Genomic DNA, 18,908 nt, shown 5'->3' with positions numbered 1-18,908 from the left:
AAACTATATAAAGCTCTCTGAATTTTACAATTTTAAAAGAGCTTTATAATTGTATCCATTTCCAAAGTATAGATCTTTTAACCTCCAAAGCTTGTCACAATGTTTGATATACATTAGGTACCCCATAAATATTTGTTAAATTTACATTGAATAAGTGAGTAAAGAAGTGAATGAAGGAATAGATGTATGTGAATTGCCTGGAGAAGACATCAAATGAGAGCTAACCAAAGAAGAGTTTGCACTAAATATTTTTAAACGTAAAGATTAAATCTGGCCACGAATTCTTTTAAGTTTCTCTCATCAAGAGGTAGAGTCTATTTCCCAATCAGGGCTGGTCTTATGACTTGCTTTGATCAATAGACTATGTCAAAGTAAGGCTATGTGATTTCTAAATGTTGGACTCAACCTTTAGAACTCTGTTTTTACCCTTTTGAAGCTCTGTTTTATACCAAAAAAAAAAACATAGATTATCCTGAAAGAGACAACCTAATAGATAAGGAAAATTTCCCATCCAATAGCCCCAGCCAACAACTGCAGTCTGGTTGTTTTGACTGAATCCAAACTTTACAGAACAAATCCTTTTAAATAAAAGGATTTGTTCTGTGAAGTTTGGATTCAGTCAAGGAGCCCCACTTGAGGATCCGGAGCGCCACATGTAGCCTTGAGGGTGCAGGTTCCCAACTCCTAAATTAGACATACTCCCAGTAGAGCAGCCAGATTACTGCAGCTACCTATGTAACTTCACCAAAGACCAGCAAAAGAACCACCCAGATGAACCCAACCAAATGGCACAATCATGAGTAAGTAAATGGGTTGTTGTTTTAAGCTAGCAAGTTTTGGGGTGCTTTGTTACATAGCAAAATAATAATTGATAAAGAAATTTGTACCTAAAAGTGGGGTCCTGACTTAACAGAAACATAAAATATGTGCCACTGGATTTGGGACTATGTAGTGAGCGGTTGCTGGAAGAGCAGCAAAGGTGACTGGAGGTATGGTGAACAAACCATTAGTGTGCCTAAGAGGCAGTGATGATTGTTATTGGAATCTGGAAAAATGGGAACTCATGGTATATATAGTTGGGGAATAACTGGTAAAACTAAAGTAACTTGGAAGCTAGATAATATACCTCAAGAACTGTTGGATCCAGCTAATGAGTTGTCAGGCAGAATGTTGAAGGTGTCAATTGTCTTCCTTTAGCTATGTACAATAAGGCATAAGACAAGGGAGATTAAATAAAGAAGTCTCTTAGTTTGAAAACAGAATATACAGGAAATTTAGTGGGCCTAGCATTTACTGAGTTTACATACCAAATTTTTTACTTTCCCAAGCCTCTCCAGCAAAAAAAAAAAATTCTTGAAGCAGGATTTAAGAAATCATTAAGTGGAAGTAGATCATCATAAAGGTCTTCATCCTCATCATCTTCATGTTGAGTAGGCTAAGGTGGAGGAGGAAGAAGAGGAATTGGCCTTGCTGTCTCAGGGGTGGATGAAGCAGAAGAAAATCCACATATGAGTGGACCCATAGTTCAAACCCATGTTGTTCATGGGTCAACTGTAACTGTGGCCAGAGATTGCACTATGGTAGATTAAATATGGCCACACATTCATTTCAGTTCCTTTCATCAAGAGGTTGGGTCTCTTTCCCAATTCCTTGAATCTGATCTGATATTTTTAATTTCTCCAACCTATAGAATGTACTAAAAATGAAAAGAATAAGAATCGGAACCACCTTCACTCAGGAAGTGGCCCATTTCCTTATTCTCCCATCCACTAAGCAAGAACCATCAGGTTAATCAGAAATACCAGATCATCCAAAACTAATCACATTATCTCCTCCAACTAATAAGGTAAGGAGAGAGATAGAAGCTTCTTATTGTACACAGCTAAAATCTCTGTTTCCCTAGAGCAAACTATGGCCTTTGGATGAAATCTACTCAGCCTTATGTTCTTGTAAAGTTGTATTGGAAAACAACCATATCCATTCATTTACTTATTGTCTATGGCTGCTTTCATGCTACAAAAGCAGAGTTGAGTGCTTGTGACAAAGACCATATGGCCCACAAAATGGAAAATATTTACTATCTAGCTCTTTACAGAAAAGGTTTGCCAATCGCTGCCCTAGAGTGACTGACTTGGCAAGACTTTTGACCATACTCACAATAAAAAATATTCTTTATAATGTGATCCTCCTCACATAATCATACATATATTCTAAGTGATATAATCTCAAACTAATGTTTCATGAAATAATACTTATCCCTTACCATATGTGATCCACTCTGATATTTTCTCTTCTATTTTATATCATTTTTTAAAGCTGGTCACAACTCTCTAAAATGATTTCACAGCCCACTAATGACCCGCAACCTACAGCATTCTCTGAAGCAGGCATAAAGGAAGAACAGTTTTTCCCTGCATTTAGATACATAAAAAACACTGAAAAAATGGTAGCAGTTATTGTTTGTTATCAACTTCCTAATAATGTATAGCATTGCAGTAAGGAGAAAGACATATTTAGATTTTCCTGTGCTCAATATTCATTTATTCAACTAATATTTCAACAATAACTTTATATAGTACCTATATGCCAAGTATTTGCTAAGGTTCCATGGGTATAAAAGTGGCAAAAACAGCATGGAGCTTAGACTTCAGTGGGGAAAATAGATTTGAAACAAATTCAAAAACACATAGGTACTAATTGTGATATGAAAGAAAAGTGCTGAGTCCTGTAAGCTTACAATGTAAGAGGGCGGTGGAAACTTACATAGTTTTGGAAGGGGTAAGGCTTTGTCTAGTTGGAATGGCTTAACTGGAAAAGTGGAACTGGAGCTAATGACTTTAATAATGGGAAGTTTACTAGGAAAATAGAGTGGAAGAGAGAGACAGCAGGACCCAAAAGAAGCGACTTGCCAAATCAATTTTAATAATTACAACAGCTAACATTATACAGCACCTACCATATTTCTCTAAGAATTTTACACACATTAACTCATGATTCAGCTACAAAGAAGCAGATATGAAACAAGGTTTCACACTCCTAAGCACTCCTATACCAAACTGCTTCATGGAGTAAAATAAGATATTACTGGTATAGTTGCACAGCAGCCTTAGGGAATGAGAAAAACAAGGGCTTTAGTGTCAACTATACATAAATTTAAATCTGTATCTGGGTGATCTTGGGGAAATTACTAAGTTTTCTAAGCCTCTGTTGCTCTACTGTAAAATTAAATATCATGGAAAAAGTAAATCATTGCCAGACATATGGTAAACATACAAATCTTCTTTCTTTCTAAATTTTACCCACCCTAGACTCTGAGCTCCATGAAAGCATGTGACTAAATCTAAGTCCATTTTTCATTCAGCATATACATTGTGGAGAGAAGTAGTGTGTACTGAAGTGAAAAGACAAGACAGGCATGAGAGACATTTCTTCGAATAATTGAGAGAAAATTATTTTCTACCTATAATGCTATACTCAATCCCTCTATGATGTAAAGATGAGGGTAGAAAAGATAATTTATGACATACAAAGTCTCAACAATTTATCTTCAATTCATCATTTCTCAGGTAGCTACTGAAGAACATACTCTACCAAATTAAGGGGATAAACCAAGAAAGAAGAAGACAGGGAAAGTAGGACACAGAAGAATCCACACCGGGTAGAGGCAGAGAGATTCCCAGATGATGGTGAAGTCCCAAAAGGCCCATAGATGTGTCAATCCCAACTGGGGACCAACATTGGCTCTGAGAGGGCTGTCTTCAGGAAAAACATAAAACTGACAAATTATCCATTTTGATGATGTTGAGAAGAATTTCAGAGCTGCATGTGAAATTTGGGGGATGAATTAATAAAAGGAACGCAGAAAACAAAGCAAATTTTAAAATGAAGCAATTGTTAACTTCATGAAGAACAAACATTGTACGTGAAAGGAAGTGTCAACATGGTTTAGCTATGAACAGTATTTATGTAGTTACAACTGTGTATACAATTACTATTCATTTAACCAAAAATTATGATATGGGTGTATGGGAAGCGTAGAAGGAGAGGTGATGATTGTATGTCTGTGGATGGGGAGGCAGTGGTAGGAGAGAGAGATGAGAGAGCTGTATCTTCATCTTCCACAGTGGCAAGTTAACAGAAAGAAAGTCAAAAATTTAAAAATGAAGAAATAGTAGTATATAGAAATGTGGTAGAAATAACAGAAGAAACAAACTAAACAGTTGAAAGTGGTTGGGAGAGGGCTGCGGTTAGGGAGCATGGAGAACAGAACTGTTACTTTTGTTGTAAGACCCATAGCAGTATGTGCACATTTGTGTGTGATAAATAAAACTTAATTTTAAACGATATTCAAAGTAAATGTTTGCAGAACCCCTGAAACACCTCTGATGACTTCCAGGAAAATAATTTTAAAACTATTTAAAGTTCACTGGGAATCTCTTAGAATATTGGTCAAAGTGCTGGATCGCTCACAGTAGAGAATAAAAGCTTAAGTGAATTTGTATAAATGCTTTATTTGGAGTAACTTGGATTATATTTATGATAACACTATGAGGTAGCACTATCCCAATGCTGTGAGTAAATGTGAATGTGTTCTACTCCCACACAGCATCACAAAAGATACTCGATTTTTCTTGAATATCAAAAATACAATTCTAGGAGTCAAAGAATTTTGTTAAGTGTCTAATATAAATTCCTTCTTCTGAAATTTAATCTTCTTCAAAGTGAAATTGGAAGAGTTATTCATTAAAACCATCTCTTGTTAGCAACTTTCTACTTTGCTATTCATTCCGTGAACATATTTTTTATTATTGTTCTATAATTTAGTGTCAATCATAAGATAAATTACAAATTCACAATATGTGAAAAATTATCAACAGCAAAAGGATGCATGAGCTGCAAAAGTCTACAAAGTCATAAAAAATTATTTACGGGGAATGGCAGACAACAAATTCTGAATACAATAAGTCCTGGGGTCAGATTCTATTTTTGATAAGTTAGTCATTTAATTGTAAAATTATGGAGAATGCCTACAGTACATTAACACTCACAAATTTTGACCTCTGGCAATCCTTAACTTAAAAATTCTCACAAGGTGTTTTTTAAATAAATACATTGAAACTTGCCTTAAAAACTATTTTTAATTAGGTCACCTAATTAAAATGCAAAATGATTCTAAAAAGCTTATATACTTATTTTGTTTTGTTTTGTTTTTTTTTTGAGACAGAGTCTCGCTTTGTTTTCCAGGCTAGAGTGAGTGCCGTGGCGTCAGCCTAGCTCACAGCAACCTCAGACTCCTGGGCTCAAGCGATCCTCCTGCCTCAGCCTCCCGAGTAGCTGGGACTACAGGCATGCACCACCATGCCCGGCTAATTTTTTTTTATATATATATCAGTTGGCCAATTAATTTCTTTCTATTTATAGTAGAGACGGGGTCTCGCTCTTGCTCAGGCTGGTTTTGAACTCCTGACCTTGAGCAATCCACCCGCCTCGGCCTCCCAAGAGCTAGGATTACAGGCGTGAGCCACAGCGCCCGGCCTATATACTTATTTTGGAAGAGCCATCTCCTTACTCCCTACATCCTATGTTCTACAGTAGGTTGTAATGATAGGAATACTACCACAAAAAAGCAATTACAAATGAAAGGAATGATTTTCTGCACAGTAGGGCCTCTGTGTTTCTAGATGACCCTTTTATCTGTCTCTATTTGGATCCTGTTTTGGTTTTTCCATCGCTGCTAACTCAGAATTCTAAGCTCTTTATTCCAGGCCATATTCCTCAAGTTCCCTCAAGAGATTTTACCACAGTACTTTTTACAAGTGATTTAAGAAAAAGAGACATTATTGGAACAAAAAAAAAAAGAGGCTTTATTAGAGCTCTTGAAAATGAAGGAAAATCTGAACAGGTAGCATCTCAGAAAGGGTAAAAACCCAACCAGCTCATAACATCATTACCATCAAATTACTCGGCCCCAACCACCTCCTGTCTCTCTATGTCTTTTTTTTTTTTTTTTTTCTTTTTTGTTTTGTAACAACTTGGATGGAATCTCTATGTCTTTACACAGGTTTAAAGAATAAGAACTTGTTAGTCTAGTTTTGGTCACATGGAGGACAGGGAACAAAATCTAATTATTGGAGAAACTCACAAAATTACTGAGTGTAGGGTAGGATGGGAATCGCTCCAACAAAGAAAGGGTTGCTGCTCAGCAGGAACAAACAAAGTAACAAGTGCAGTTATGCACTGCATAATGACATTTCAGTCAGTGATGAACCACTTATACAATGGTGGTCCCACAGGATTATAATGAAACTAAAAAATTCCTATTGCCCGCTATTTACTATTTATACTTTTTATCGTTATTTTAGAGTATACTTCTTCTACTTATAAGAAAAAAAGCCTTAACAGTAAGCAGGTCCTTCTGGAAGGTATTTCAGAAGGCATTGTTATCATATGAGATGACAACTTCATGTGTGTTATTACCCCTGAAGACCTTCCAGTGGGACAAGATATGGAGGTGGAAAACAGTAATATTGATGATCTTGACACCGTGTAGGCCTAGGCTAAGGTATGTGTTTGTGTCTTAGTTTTTAATTTTAAAAAAAGTATAAAAAAATAAAAAATAATAAAGGATTTTTAAATAGAAAAAAGCTTATAGAATAAGGATATAAAGAAAGAAAATATTTTTGAACAGCTATACAATGTGTTTATGTGTTAAAGCTAAGTGTTAGTGCAAAAGAGTCAAAAATATTTTAGAAATTTAAAAGTTTATAAAGCAAAACAGTTATAGCAAGCTAATGTTAATTTATTATTGAAAGAAGAAATTTTTTATAAATTTAGTGTAGCTAAAGTATACAGTGTACTTTATAAAGTCTATAGTGTACAGTAATGTCCTGGGTCTAAACATTCACTCTCTGCTCACTCACTGACTCACCCAGAACAACTTCCAGTCCTACAAGCTCCATTCACAGTTAAGGGCCCTATAAAGAGGTACCATTTTTTATCTTTTATGCCATATTTTTACTGTACCTTTCTATGTTTAGATATGTTTAGATAAACAAATATTGTTGTTTTATAATTGCCTGAAGTATTCAGGACAGTAACATGCTGTACAGGTTTGTAGCCCAGTAGCGATAGGCCATATAACCTAGGTGTGTAGTAGGCTATACCATCTAGGTTTGTGTAAATACTCCACGATGTTCCCCAAAGAATAAAATTGCCTGTTGGTGCATTTCGCAGAATATATCCCCATCGTTCAGTGACATGTGTAATCTTCATAGAGGAAGCGGGAAGATGAAGCATGAACTCCATCAACATGCTACACACTCAGTCCAAAAAAAAAAAAAAAAACCCATATGCATCTCTACTCCACTCATAGCCCTTCTCTTTTGTAAAATAGTTGTTCCCCTCTCCTGTCCAGGCTGAATATCTCCTAAAGCACCTTAGAGCTCCTACTTGCCCATCTCTTCATTTACCATGTCTCTCCAGTATGTTCCAAAACCTCTCTCTAAGGACTCTTTATCTCACCATATAAACATGCCAAAATATTTCCCATGCTAAAAATAATTCCTTCCACCCAATATCCGTTTGGCAAACCCTTTCTTTTCTCTTTTCAAGCCAAGCTTTCAGAAAGAGAAGCCTACTGTGCTCTTGCCTTCCTCAGCCCCCACAGCACTCTGCTTCAGCTTGCACCATCCCACTGAAGCTGCACTCTCTGAGTCACAAACGACCTCCTCACTGCCACACCTCATAGATCTGTTTTGGCTTCTCATTTTGTGAGCAAGCACACAACAGTCATTCAAAACCATGAACTTTGTAGTCTCTCTGAGTTCATAATCCCGGCTCTGCCATTTACCCTAGGCAATTTATTTCATCTCTGTGTTTTCTTATCCAAAGCATAGTGAATAAAAATACCTATATCTCAGATTTGTCTTGAAGAGCTAATACGTATAAAGTACTTAAAGCATTGCCTGCTACACAGTAAGTGCCATATAAGTGTTAGCCATCTATTATCGTAATTTTATTGGATCTGTTTCTATGACATTTAATATTGTTAGTAATATCCCCCTTGAAACCTTCAATTCCCTTGGCTTCTGTGATAGCATTCACTTAAAGTTTGTGCACATCTCTATCATCTCTCCAAGTTCCTCTTCCTTTAACTGACTCTTAAGTACTGATGTGCCCCAGAGTTATTCTGGGTTCTCATCCCTTTTCATTTAACATGCTGTCTTTGGGAAATTTTATCTAATCTCATAGTGCCAATTACCAATTCTTTCTTCTCTCTCTCTCAGTCTCTCTCTCTCAGTCTCTCTCTCTCTCTCTCTCTCTCTCTCTCTCTCTCTCTCTCTCTTTCTCTCTCCCACGCTCCTTTCTCTCCATCTCTCATTTCATCCAACAAATATTCATCGAGAGTTATTCTGTGCTGGACATCATGCCAATCATTCTAGCCCAGTCTCCTGCCAGATCCACATATTCTGACTTCACTATCCATGTACCTCAAATTTGAGATATCCAGAAGTGTATTCCTCTCCCATCCTCCAAAAATATTCCTCATTCTGTATTCCCTGACCCATAGACAAGCATTATCATTCACCAGGGTGCCCAAACCAGAATCTTGGGAGTCATGCCTCAACTATTCATCATTCTCATCCATCCTTCTAATCAGATGCTAAATTCTACCCTTAAATATTTCTGCCTGTTATGTGGTGGTTGAGTGCCCAGACTGTGGAGTCAAATCTCAACTATACTACTTAACATTAAGCAGCTATATAACATCATACATAAGTTGTTTAACGTTTCTCTAGTTCTCATTTTTCTTCTATGTAAAATGGGGATGGAATCTATTAGAAAGGGATGTGATGAGTATTAAGTGGAACAATCCATGTATAGTACACAGCACTGTGCCTAACATATAGTAAACAGTGAATAAATTTACATTGTTTCATGAACAGAATTCCCACTGACATTATACTAATTCAAGTCTCTGCCCTTTCTTGGCTACCATCCTAATTGGTTTCCTTGTGACCAATTTTGTCCCTCATCAGCCTATTCATCATATCACTGTCCCAAAAATCTGATCTAAAACACATTAGCATAAAATAGAAATGCAACACACTATGAAGCAAATAGTTTATAGACTCTTAATTAATCACACATGGAGGGAAAATGTATCCTCAACTTGGATCTACCTGAAAATTGGTTTCAGGTCAGTGGTAAAGTCAAAGACATACATTCAACTTTCAGATGCAAATCACATTTCCCAACTATTGGCCAACTTTTTCCAAAGCAGATGCTATTCATATCCATTAAGCCTGGCCCGACCAAAGCAAGTAGTTAAGATTATTTATTACAAGGCCTCAGTTCCTGATTCTTTGTTGATTGTCCACAACATAAAGTAGATTAATGATTATAACTATCATAAATACTGAAGGAAGTTCATTAGGAAGAATAGCTGGGTACTACTGAATTTTTAATAGGCATATTTAAAATTCTGAATGGTCGCTCTAAGAAACAATGGTGATATAGCACATCTTATATTTTCCTGGTTAGAGCTGGAACCCATACTACTAAGTGAAGTATCCCAAGAATGGAAAAACAAGTACCAGATATATTCTCCAGCAAACTGGTATTAACTGAGTAGCACCTAAGTGGACACATAGGTACTACAGTAATAGGGTATTGGGCAGGTGGGAGAGGGGAGGGAGGCGGGTATATACATACATAATGAGTGAGATGTGCACCATCTGGGGGATGGTCATGATGGAGACTCAGACTTTTGGGGAGAGGGGGGAAATGGGCATTTATTGAAACCTTAAAATCTGTACCCCCATAATATGCCGAAATAAAAAAAAAAATTCTGAATGGTCACCAACCTGGAGAACTTGGGGAGTTGAAAGGGATATAGCATAAAAAGATGATTTAGTTGATAATTTATTATTTTAATACAAGAATTCAACCATAAAAAGCATAGGTAAGCTTAAATCATGTTGATAAATAGCATTTGATATGTTATGGAAAACATGTTAAAAAGCAAAAAATTATACCACTGAATCCTATATTCCTATTCCAAAGAGGAGAAATCTTGCAGCAAGAGTTAAGAGAGAATTCTTTTTAACCTCATAGGCTGGAACTAGCTAATTTTACTTATACCCATAAATACTGACATATTAGATGTTAATCTACCTCTTATTGTCTACTGCCAGTAAATTTTGTCTTGGTTTGGCTGAAATTTAGTCAACCTGCCCTTCTTTAAATCATTCAGTTTGGAAAAATACTCCCCAAGAAAAGTATGGTTTTGTGAGCTTGACAAAGCAAAAGAATTAACCTGAAAATGTGCAAATAACTGGGAAAATTTTTTTCAACCTTTTAATCATGTTCTGAAAAAAATTAATTACATGAAGTAGCACTTTCTCAACCATTTATTGAATCATATTTTTAGTCAAACAGAAAAATTAATTTTATTTACTCTTTAAAAAAAACAAAGCAATATTACTTTACTGATTACCAATTCAAAAGAGCTAGAGGAAATAGAGCACCTTATTTTTCATAGTTGAATCAGCTGTGTGTTGAAATGATTCTGCAGTAGTACTAAACCTTATAAAATAACTAATGTCTTTATTGCTGCTTCCTTTGGAAGTAATTTCATCTGTCATATGATCTTATCTTGGACTATCTTATTAAAAAATTATAGAAGACAGAGATTAGAAGATAAAGAATAGTTTCTTCACAGATGAGACCATAAAATCAATGAAGCAGCATTATTCATACAGAAATAGAAGGAAATATACATCTTTTACTACTATTACACACAAAAAAAATCTCTAAAAGCAGTTTCCATATCATCATACAACAAATCCTGCTCACAAATTTATGGCATTGTTTGTATGCACTTGGAGGATTGAGAATGGAACTTGTTCAGAGGTTTTTTTGAATGGCTATTAAGATTAGAGAAAACTTTAAAAAGAAAGGTAATTTTCAAAATTCTGCCTCCCTTTTAAAAAAATTTTATTTCAAAAAAATATTGTTAGTGAATAATATATTGAATTCTCCCTAAAATATTTGGAGTCCAAATCTATACATCATATTGTTTTGGGGGAATTATTTTATATGTATTGTATGATAAGTCAAATGAGTAATTATTATTTATAATCTTTGAAAGGAGACAAGCAGATTTATGATCAGTGAAGTTAAATAAAAATCCTATAGTTCTGAACTTGAATTGGAAATATAAGTATAAACTCATGATTGATTTTATTTTTAAAAATCTATATATTTATCTATCTATTGAGAGAGAGAGAGAGAAGAAAGCTCTGACTTTGAAATGGCCCAGAAACAATAGAAACAAGGAAATTTAGTAGCACCCAGAATGTGGTTGCTAAATACTACTTCTTACAAAAAGGAACAAAGATAATTTGGAGAAATAGCTACTTCCAGAGGTTGGGCAGGAAAAGTGTAAAATGAGCCTATAACACCTTGTCATACCAGAGGTCCAGGAAGGCAACAAAGACTGCTAGGTTCATGTCAACAGGATTCAGGAGTCAATCTGAGTAAGCTCCTCCTGTCCAAATATGGGACAATTTAAGTATCAATAAGATTAATATGAAACTATGTTTACATTCATTAATTCATAATAATATCGAAAATAAAACATATTTATTTTCTTTGAAGGATGCTTTACCTTCCTTAGCTCTGTCTGGAATAAAGCAGCAAACAGATCTAAAGATGTACATGTTTATTTTTTGTGGCCACCAGGCTTTTAGCACAATATGAAAAAAACTCATATTTAACTCAAAAATTTTAATAATGAATATGCTTACTAATATGCTTAACTTTTAGCCTAACAACAGCATTTTCCATAGGTGATGATCGCAGGAAAAAATAGTGAGCACTATCTTTGAACACTATGTAATGAAAGAAATTTACATGAATCCATTCCTTTTGATTCTATAGAATCTGATGAAATTAACAATTCTCTATAAAGCCACCTAAGAACTGCTAATGATGTTTTCTAAAAAATTGCCCAAATCATTTTAATCCTGTCAATTTTGGTCTATAGATATTACATTCTTTAGAAAATATTGAGCAATAATCAACATTTCATCTTATTGAGAAAAGAAACTTTGTAAGAAGCAGTAGTTTACTTTTCATTTGATGTACTGAGTCCCTTTCAAATATACACTGAATTGCTGGAGGAAGATAAATTCAATGGAGTGTTCTCAATAACAGCCTCTAAGTCAGTCCTGTTTTCAAACCAAAGATGCCTGTTATTGCCAATATATTGCTGTTATCTTTTGACAGATGGCTAAGGTAACGGATTACTCCATTTAGTTAAACAAGCTCTATTCACTTGTTTATAGATGTACAAGAGTATAACTCTCTTTTTTTGTATCATTCACCAACACTCATTTCTTAGCACCAACTTTGCTTTTCTTCACATTCTGTGCAATATGTGCTTGAGATCAAACATCCAATTTTCAACACTGTCATTACTGTCCATGCCATTTACAATATCCAACAAGAAGGGTATGGTGTAGTAAAAATTGCATGGGCTTTTAAATAAGACATCTTGGTTATAATCACAAGATCACTTACTAGATATGTTGGAGAAATGACTTACCCTGAGTCTGTTCCATTACCTGTGAAGTAGAAAGAATCAACCTAACTTGCAAGTTGTTGTAAAAATTAGATGCGGTACATACAGAAAGTAAATGTTAAATGATAAAACAAAGGTTTAAATTAAAGCAATAAGTTCTTGTTTTCTCTTTTTGATCTCTAACTTTCTGAATAGTAAGGTACTATTTTAATTATACTAACATGTCCCCAGTGAGCTACGTAGTCAAACTCCACTATCCATAGTTACCCCTGATGTAATTTCTCACCTCTCTTACTTTCATTCCCTTTCTGGTGATCCTATGAGAACAAGTGTCAGCACCAGAATTTCTATACAGAAGGGACTTGGATCAACAATTTGGTAGGGAGACATTAGGAAGATTGTCATAACACTGAATTTGCACAGCAAGGACACTGTGTTTAGTTACAGTGTAAACAGAGGAACTTTTGCATTGATGCTGTGCTTGCAAAGCAAATATTCTGTTTCTTTTTTTTTTTTTTTTTTTTTTTTTTTGAGACAGAGTCTCGCTTTGTTTTCCAGGCTAGAGTGAGTGCCGTGGCGTCAGCCTAGCTCACAGCAACCTCAAACTCCTGGGCTGCAGTGATCCTTCTGCCTCAGCCTCCCGAGTAGCTGGGACTACAGGCATGCGCCACTATGCCCGGCTAATTTTTTATATATATATCAGTTGGCCAATTAATTTCTTTCTATTTATAGTAGAGATGGGGTCTCGCTCTTGCTCAGGCTGGTTTTGAACTCCTGACCTTGAGCAATCCACCCGCCTCGGCCTCCCAAGAGCTAGGATTACAGGCGTGAGCCACAGCGCCCGGCCTATATTCTGTTTCTTTAATGTATGTTTTAGGAGTAGCTTTTCAGCAGGCTGATGGAGATACAAAGGACCTTCAAATCCCCCTTTTGGGTCATCTCCAGGCATCTTTTTAGACCATCATTGATCATTATCCCCCATGACACTTTTCAAAACTGGATTCCGAGATTACTCAGTGTCTATATCTATACTCTTCCTTTCTCATAGTCCATTTCCTCCTCTATAATATCTACCCTAAGAGAAATTAAAAGTTATAAACTATTCATTCCCTACCACCTAATTTTGGCCAAAATTTCAGTTTTCTGAAATCAGAAATCTGAATCTTGAATCAAGAGAGCTGCATACATTGGTTAATGCAGGAGGCAGACTGCCTGTGTTTAGGCAGTTGTATGACCTGGGGCAAGTTCCTTATCCCATTTGCAGCTCAGCTTCTTCATCTGTAAAATGAAGATATCAGTAGTAATCTACCCCATAGGATTGTTGTGAGGATCAAAAGAGTTCATAATCCGAATAAACTGGGTGCAGTGGCTCATGCCTGTAATCCCAGTGACTCTGGAGGCTGAGACAGGATGATCACTGGAGTCCCAGACCAGCCTGGGCCATAAACATAGCAAGACCTCATCTGCTAAAAAGATGAAAACAATAACAACAACTACAACAACAAAATAAAAAACTTAGGCTAAGCTACTTGGGAGGCTGAGGCGAGAGGATCACTTAAGCCTAGGAGTTAGTTCAAGGCTACAGTGAGCTAGATCATACCACTGCACTCTGGCCTGGGCAATGGAGTGAGATTTTCTCTCAAAAAAAATAAATAACTGGTGCAAAGTATGTGATATATAAAGGTCAACTATTATTATTGTTACTAAGGTTAAAATGGCACCATTTTATATAGGTTCAGCATTCATATAGGCTACTTATCTATCAGCAACTGCCTCATAATCAGGTCCTCTGAATATTTGGTAATTAAGCCCTTGGCTCAGCCATGTCTCAAGTCCATTTTTATTCAATCTGATCTGTAGCAAAGTAGTTTTCCTTATTCATTCTACAAATATTTACCAAGTGCTTACTATGTGCAGACACTGTGTTAAGAGCTGAGAACACAATGGTGAATAAACACTGATATTATCCCTCACGTTGTGATGCTTACATACAGTGGGAGACAGCACTCCCAATCTAATAATCATAAAACAAGTGGAAAACATTAGCTACAAAAAAAATGATACAAGGTGAGGTATGTGATGCTATAAGGCCGATTTACCAAAAATCAATTTGCAGAAAGCCAATTTGCCGAAAGTCAATTTTCCAAATGACTAATTCACCGAATTCCCTAACAGACAATTCACTGAAAGCTAGTTTGCCAAAAGCCAATTTCTAGAAAATCAATTTGATGAAAAGTAGTCTGCCAAATCATCATTTCACCAAATGAGCAATTCACTGAATTATTGAGGATTCTTTTTTTTTTTGAAGTCTTCATTTCACAGAAGTTTTGATGCATCCTTTCATGACAGCTCTTTAATCCTAAACTTGACATCATCTGGGCTGAATTTCAATTCTGTGTTTTCACATTTCAAATGCCAAGCCCTTCTCGAATGCCCAGTGATCCGTACTTCAACATAAGTAAACCATGGGCTTCTCCTTAAATGCAGTTTACTGTCTTCAGAATTAGGCTTCTGCCTGTCTCTGCCACTTCCAAAAAGACAGCTGCAGGGAACCATCCTAGACCAGGGTCATGAACTGATCTGCAAATTGTCTACTGCCAAATTTGTTTTCAGCAAATTGGTCATTTATGGAATTGACTCTTGGTTAGCCACTTCTCAGTGAAAATTCTCAGAGCCAATGTGTTGCGAGCCTATAAATGGGAAATTTGGCCTCATCAGACAGGTGAGGGAAGGCTTCACTGAAATAACTGAAGTCAGAAGGATACATAAACAACCAGGCAAAAGAGAAAGGAAAAAATGTCTAAGCAGGTGGAACAGTATATGCAAAGGCCATTTGGAAAGAGGAAGCACTGAAATTACCAAGGTTGCAAAAGGCCAGTGTGGCTGGAGTACAGAAAACAAGGGGGAACGTAGTGTGAATCAAGGCTAGAAATATAGTTGGGAGCTAGACCACACGGTGCCTTGTACACTGTGATAAAGATTTCTGCTCTTATTTTAAGAATGGAAATTCTTAATATTTTTTAAATAGGAGAATGACATGATTTTTAAATAGGAGAATGCATTTTGAAGAGAACATTTTGCAACAGGTGTGGAGATTAAATTTTAAAAGCCTGTCATTTAGGCTATTTTCTAATTTGGAAATTTGTTATTGCAGTAGTTCCAGAGAGAGAAGATAGTAATTGGACTAGAGGATGGGGAAGAAGTGAAGGAAAATAAATCACTTACAGGGATATTTAGGAGGTAGAAATGACAAGATTTGTTATCGGCGTTTTGGATATGAGGGTGAAGAAGAGGAAAGTGTCATGGCCAACCTCTGTATTTCTGGTTTGATTAACTAGATGGTGGTGCTATTCCTGAGAAATGTAACACAGGAAGAAAATGAGGTTTGTATAATATTCTCTATCAATGTATCGCTATATATTTGTATATTTTATATATCTACTGGAATATCATCTTTCAAATGTTAAGTTATTGAGAGATTAAATGTGAGTTCGTTTAGGGATTTTTTTATGCAATTTAGAGTATGTGGGTTTGTAATAAACCATAATATTTTTTATCTTGGCTCCACCATTTACTAGCTAGTTAACTTTACATAACTAACTTAACCTTTCTTTGTTCCAATTTCTTCAACCTTAAAAGAGGGAGGCCCCCCAGAAAGAAAGAAGGTGATCTAATTAAATCTCCTTATGAACATTGTAGTGACAAATATCCTGGCAAACATATTGATTGTATGTTCTGGTATAGAGAGCCTAATCTATGGAAAGATTAGGATCATGTAAACTAGTAACTATCTGAGTATAAAATGGAAAGTGTTATTACTGAAAAAACCTCCGTTTTGTATAAGTAATATAGCCACATGCATTACTCATTTAAAGACTTCATATGTTAATCTGTGCTAGAGTGAATCCTGACAGAGCCAGAAAGGACATGGGGAACAGTGTTAGTGGTCCTGAAACTCTCCCTGCCAAGCCTATACCTTGTGATTCCTTGTAATGAATATTAGCAAAGCTTGATACAGGGTAAAAATCTCTAATTTTTGTGTATCATGTTTGACAATACAATTCTTTGTGTATTTATGATCACTGCCTCAGAGAATTGTTTGAGGACAAAATGAGTTAATACTTGGGAAAATGCTCAAAATAGTGCCAAGCACATAGTGAGTACTCATTAAATAGACTATTATTAACCTATTATTATAATCTGAGGGAAAAAAAGAACTATCACTTATAGAGTGAATATCATGTGACAGGTACTTATGCTAAGTGCCTCCCAAGGATTATCTCATTTAATCATCCAAAAGCCCTATGTTCTATGTTTATTATCATTTTATATGAGAAGCCTGAAGCCTGTAGATTAATTTTCCCAAGATCATATAGCTCATAAATTGTGGCACTGAATTTTACACTGAGGTGATTTAACTCTCCAGTCGAGCTCTTGTTTCTAATCCCAAGTAACGCTGCCTTGCAACACTATGTTGTCTCTGAAAGTCCATTGGAATGGCCATCAGGTACCACTTTAGTATGATGAAAGTATAATTTATTAATATTAACTAGGACTTAACCTCTATGATCATAAATCTGTTTTGTCTCTCTCCTCCAAAGATCATGAAAACCTCCATTATCAACAATATAACCATAATTACTCATTTGATTTATTCTACAACACACATAAAATAATCCCCCTAAAAAACTATTACTCTTACAATGTGGTTACTAACTGTTCAAAACTTTTTGCAGTTTTGCTCTTAGAGTATACATTCCACTAGGGATGTAAAAATTACTGTGTTAATAATCACTTGAACTATTTCCTTTTCATGTGGTATGAACCAAAGTACTGTATGACAGATAAGTTTGTTTCATTTTATCTCATATTTTAGAGATTTTTTTCATTTTGTTCTATAATTATGTAAAATACTTACATGGTTCTAAAGTAAAATCTACAAAACAACTTTTCAAAAAAATTCAAGCTTCTATATGCCCTTCTTCCCCTATAGGTATCCTTTTTATGACTTTTTTTCATTTTTTAAAAAGACAAGCAAATATAATTGTGTACACACACACACACATATATTCCCACCCCATGCCTTTAAAGATAAAAGATAGCTTACTATAAACACCAACACAGCTGTTTTTCCTTTGGTGATTTTTTAAATTAGCAATATATTCTGAGATCCCTCCTTTTTTTTTTCTTTCTTATGAATGGCTTATTTCACTTAGTGTAATGTTTTCAAGGCTCACCCATGTTGTAGCATGCATCAGAATTTCATTCGAGGCTGAATAATATTCTTTTGTATTTATATGTCACATTTTATTTATCCATTCATCTCTTCAGGAACATTTGGGTTGTTTCCACCTTATGGCTATTGTGAATAACTGCTATGAACATTGATGTACACATATCTGTTTGAGTACCTGTTTTCAATTCTTTCAGATATATACCTATATATCTTTCAGATATATACCTAGTCAAATTGCAAGATCATATGGTAATTGTTTAACTTTTTGATGAACCACTAAACTGTTTCCCACAGTGGCTACATAATTTTACATTACCATCAGCAATACATGATTTTCCACATTCTTGTCAATACTTGCTATTTTCTACTGTTTTTTTTTTTTTTGCTTTGCTTTTTTTTTTTTTTATTTCAGCATATTATGGGGGTACAAACGTCAAGGTTACATACATTGCCCTTGTCTCCCCTCCCCCCTCGAGTCAGAGCTTCAAGCGTGTCCATCCCCCAAATGGTGTGCATCACACTCACTATGTAATTATATACCCATCCCCTCCTCCCCCCTGCCCCACATCCGACAAACGTGGTTTTTTTAAACATTTTGGTTACTTTTTATATCTTTGCCTCTCCCTAGCAAGGGTTAGAGGTATGCCCTTCTCCTTCACAATGTTCACCACATCTCTCAGATGTGGGACTACCCCTCCAACCCCGGAATCCCTGGTGAACACCACCACCCTTTGAGCACCATAGTGTTAATCAGTCAATACCAATTTGATGGCGCTTATATTATTTGCAGCTTCTTATAACCAGCCAGAACCACTCCATAGTCAGTGGTCTTTTATCAGGAGAAAGTTATTGAACTTTCAAAGCTGTAGTTATGGCTTGTGAAACAGGGGAACTAGTTAATCAGCATCTGACCATAAATGAGCTGCAATTGTTTTCATATTGCGTATCTTGAGGCCAGTGATTGTTTAGCTGCTAGAGAAAAAAGAAAAACCTTGTGGCAGCTAGAATATAGTTTATTTTTTACCTCTAGGGGTGCACGACTTAACCCTTGCTTGACATGACCTTAGATGTTGTTTATAATTTAGT

This window comes from Microcebus murinus, chromosome 15, assembly GCF_040939455.1.
Source record: "Microcebus murinus isolate Inina chromosome 15, M.murinus_Inina_mat1.0, whole genome shotgun sequence".
NCBI classification, from domain to species: domain Eukaryota; kingdom Metazoa; phylum Chordata; class Mammalia; order Primates; family Cheirogaleidae; genus Microcebus; species Microcebus murinus.
The sequence above is the reverse complement of the archived record's forward strand: the minus strand, read 5'-3'. Positions refer to the sequence as shown.